At 30.1% G+C, this 4,581-nt stretch overlaps 1 long non-coding RNA gene across 1 annotated transcript; it reads left to right on the top strand.

Moving 5' to 3' along the window:
- Positions 1-252: 252 nt before the first annotated feature.
- LOC149485254 (uncharacterized) lies at positions 253-3,336 on the top strand. The gene is made up of 2 exons (XR_016316139.1): positions 253-662; positions 3,222-3,336. It is a non-coding gene; the product is annotated as an uncharacterized LOC149485254 (long non-coding RNA).
- Positions 3,337-4,581: the final 1,245 nt, after the last annotated feature.

Below are 4,581 nucleotides of genomic sequence, written 5' to 3'. Positions count from 1 at the left end.
AATAAAAGTATGCGAATCCTTATTTACTTCTATGATTCAATTTCTCTAGGTGAGGAAAACCCTCAAAGGTTATTCAAAAAATAAAAAGTATCGATAACTCTACATAGAGCAAGTAGGTATATATCATTTAACAAATAGACTTTTATAGACCGGAGAAAAACCAGCAGAATTATCATTCATAAATTGAACATTCTACCATTTATCAATATCCATAACAGGATTCAAAAATGTGAGTTTGTTTTAAAAAGAAAATCCACATGTAACTTTTTGTATTGAAACCGATCGTTAATGAGCAAAAACGCGTGACGTACGTAGACGACATGTTGACCTGCGCCCGCGTCATCGCGTCAATATATATTGTGAGTCGGTGTCAGATCGATTCAGATTGAACTGAGCTTTCAAAGAGTGCACACGACCAATTAAACAAAATGTATACAAATCCGTTCGAAAGGAAACACTCCGCGTTGAGGCAGACGCTCGACCGTCTGATCCGCGGGGAGGGTAGATTGAGTTTTAGAAAGAAAACAAATCTATCGAAGACAATCAGTAGTGCATCATCAGTGTCGTCTTCATCCACTGTGTACTCCAACAATGAGAAGCGGTGAAGGAATGTGTTGTGATGTGTTTTGTGAAAAGTTTTGATACGCTTCGCTTCGAAGCAGGTTGGTACCTTAATTTGCTTGCCCTAATTAGATTAGAAATAAATAATTTATGAATAGAAGTGATTAAGAATTAAAAGTTATAGTGGGAGTGAAATCCTAATTTTTGGTGTTAAAACAATAGTTATTAGACCGAAGTGTAGGCCGTAAACTAGAAGAATAATTTTAAAAGAATATATAAATATTGAAACCGCATTTGTACTAGATACATATTTCTATTAATCAGTGACATACCTTAGCAATTGTGGTTTTTAATTGCTTTTGATCTGTAAACAACAATCTCTACTATTGTATGTAATTATAGTTATAACAGCTTGATTTAGGTATAGATATTATGTAGAACGCAATACTATATTAATAATTTCCATATTTCCCTTCCTCTGCATAGAAACGAATATAAATTTATAACAAAACTTGTTAAAGTAAAAGGTCAAAAGTTTGTAAACTAATAGTAGTTTGTTATGGTTTTTGTTACGTTGTTTTTCGTTTTATTATATGCATAAATAACATGGGATATACTGCGGAAAAACAAATGTTTGTTTTTGAATAATTTGTTTGGACTCTACTGTTTCTAATATTTTAATAACTACAGGCTACAAAAGTAATAGGAACTTAGAAAAAATTGTTGGAACTATTATAACCCTCGTCAAGAACAACTTTGATATTTATTTAATCGAGGTTTCTTAACATTTTTTTAAATTGCTTTTAATCAACCCGAGGCTCTCCTTTGAATCGAAATGCCCTTAATGTAAATGATCTTATTTATATAGCAAGAAGAGCCACAATAAGATGAAAACTTTGGCATTAGTTTTCTTCTAGTAATTCTATAAAATTGTGATCAACCTTTTATCTCGTTGTTCTTAAATTAACACAGCTTTTTTCTTTACAAATTATAATTTTCCTAATTAATCTAAATTCACAAACCGAATGAAATTACCTTTATTTTATTTAAATTGGATAAGCTTCAATGCTAATTTATTAAATTTATATTATATTGATCAATAACTTAAGCTATAATGAATAATATCGTCTCGGTCTCAATCGAATAAACTGTTCAATTTTTATCGAATTCATTATAAAAGTCTAAAGATCACACATATGAAGAGGCTTAAAAAGGTACACGTTGCTATCTGAATTAAGTTTATTTTTTGATATATGTAGTAACATTTGGTTGCTATATACACCTACGCTTAAAGTCCACGTGTAAAATAGGTCTTCAATAGAGTCAACTTCTAAGTCGAAACATCACACCACGTGAATCTTGGTTTAACGTCGAATAAGTAATATGTTAGCTGATTGTAGTTGTTAAAAGAAATTCAAGATTATATTCCTACTTTACTAACGTCTTTTCAACCGACTTAAAAAAAGGGGAGGAACTTTCGATAGGGTGAACCAGTTTGATATTTAACTGCCTGCCATGTGTTTATGTATTTTGGTTAACTTCTGACAATTTGAAGGCAGGTTAAGATTATTGTTACACAAGAATTAAGTGTCTTAATCGTTAAAAATGTTGTCCCTCCAGTCACATGTTCAAACATCATTTTCCGCTGCCATTATTTACCAATTAGCATCAAGACACGTGCGTGATTGTTTTCATTAGGCGAGTCTACACAGAGCGAGCATCCTCGCGGATTAATTTCTGCTTGATACAGCTCAGACAGTGTAGACATGGCTCAAAAATCGGTGGTACACACGACCACCAAGACCGAGCTGCTTCGCGCAGCAATTGCTTCGCTAGGCTGCTCGCTCTGTGTGGGCCTGCCTATTGGTATCCGGTAGCTCGAACCATGGCAATGATATGCTTCCTCTGTTATCAGTGCTATCATTGTGTCCGGTTTATTAGAGTTCAATGTTACGTGTCCTTCGTTTTATGATGATGATCATTGAACGCAACTAGCTATCGTTTGACCTCTCTTACTTGTAATAATATGGAAGATAGAAACACAAATTGTTAAGGGAACAAACGATATCATTATAATGTAGCATTGATATCGATAACTATTACAAAAACAAAAATAAATGCCTCGACAAAGTAATCTCAGAAAATTGGTAATGGAACGAGATTGGAAATAAATAGGTTAATTCAGAATCTATGAATGGAATGATATCGATAACTATTACAAAAATAAATGTCTTGTCAAAGTAATCTCAGAAAATTGGTAGGTAATGGAACTAGATTGGAAATAAATAAATTCAGAATCTATGAATTTAATAAAACTGGCCTAGTAATTATTGTGATAGCATTATTTTTACAATTTCGTTTGTATTTTTAATCAACGTGGTACTCTTTATATTAAAAATCTAATGTTATTGAACTGAATAGAGATTACTCTAACTTTATTATTTATTAACAAATATAAATAGAAAATAAAAATGATAAGCGTGCATGACTTAAATCCATTCCAAATATTAGATAACAGTATTATTTCATTAAGAATTATAATTTGATAATTTAAAGTCCCCGATAAGAAAAGTCCCCGCTAAGCATTAACTAAAAATCCCCTAAAACACGAGTATAATTTTAAAATTATTTTACTTATGTTATTTTTCTTTTGTCCACAGTTCCACTTAACTGGTACATGGTGATGAAGGGAGAAACTGGGCCAAATCAACAGTTAACGTTCGTGGAAAAATCGTCTATGTTATTATTTATTAAGCCAATAAAATACATATTAGCGATTCGTTTGTTTTATTGTACTCCATTAATAAGATATTAAGTGATTTTCCATCACAAAAATGAAACAGTAAATTGTAATAAATTATTGTATCGCAATTATATTGACGATAACTCTATATTTGGATTATTTGAAGATGTTTAAGAATTATATCGAACCCACGCTTGTTCTTTGTTTACTTTAACGAACAGATAAATCTAGTAATTTTGTTATCTAGTATTTTACACAAAATATAAACCTACTTTATAAATTAGGTTATCAATATAATATCCATAATAATTTAACAGTTTAAAGTCTAAAATAACATATCTAAATATTATGTTGTTATCGAAAAACAATATTCTTAATCAGAACAATAATGAACATAAGAAATCAAAAACATATAATAAATCAAAATGACTGAAACCTTGGAAAGTCGTCTTCCAGACTAAAACTGATAAAAAATTATGACTGATTCTGATTCTATTAGATTTGAAATCTCAAAAAGTTGAACATTATTGATAAATTATTTTGAAAGATAAAATATTAGATGATTGATTTTACATCGTTTATCGTCTCTTTCGATATTCTAGCGAATGATCGCGCTGCATAAAATATGTCGGAGCGATCTGTAAAATATCATTTACAGGCGAATGAACAAGAATAAGATAAGGTGTAAGGTGAAGGAACTTTATTTTACTATGTTTTATGATACATGAAAGAATTATTTAAACAAAACGAAACGAATTTGTTAAATAACCAAACAAATCTCAAATAAATTTTTCTGAGATTGTCCAATTTCAAGACTGAACAAGGGACAATTTTTCTACGTGTTTATCGTCAGAGATGTTTTAAACACAATAATATAATATTATGTCAATTACCCAAATCGGAGCATTTCTTATTCTTTATCAATATAATATAATATCTAAATAATAGTATCTAAATTTAACAGAGCCTTCCCAGCAATGATTCCAAGTAGGCTAATAAATTCAGAAGTAACAAGGCAAGTAAATTGTAATCGAGTTTCGTATAAATCTACATTAATTGTTAACAAAGCCTTAGTTCACGAGATTTGTAAACAAGAAAAGAAAGAAATAAATTTTTCTTCTAAAAAAAATGTTTTTAAGGTATTTTAGCCCGCTCAAATATTTTCTTTATCTTTCAAAATACTACAAAACGTTAGTTACCTATTATCTATACAGATAGAGCGTTAGTTTTTTAATATATTACTATTAGCACAATATAAGTAATAAGTATGGAAAAAC

The sequence above is a fragment of the Colias philodice genome, chromosome 10 (assembly GCF_061535455.1).
Source record: "Colias philodice isolate Cphi_HAF_F1 chromosome 10, ilColPhil1 Martin Lab GWU primary, whole genome shotgun sequence".
Lineage (NCBI taxonomy): Eukaryota > Metazoa > Arthropoda > Insecta > Lepidoptera > Pieridae > Colias > Colias philodice.
Note: the sequence above shows the minus strand (reverse complement) of the source record. Positions and strands in the feature narration are given on the sequence as shown.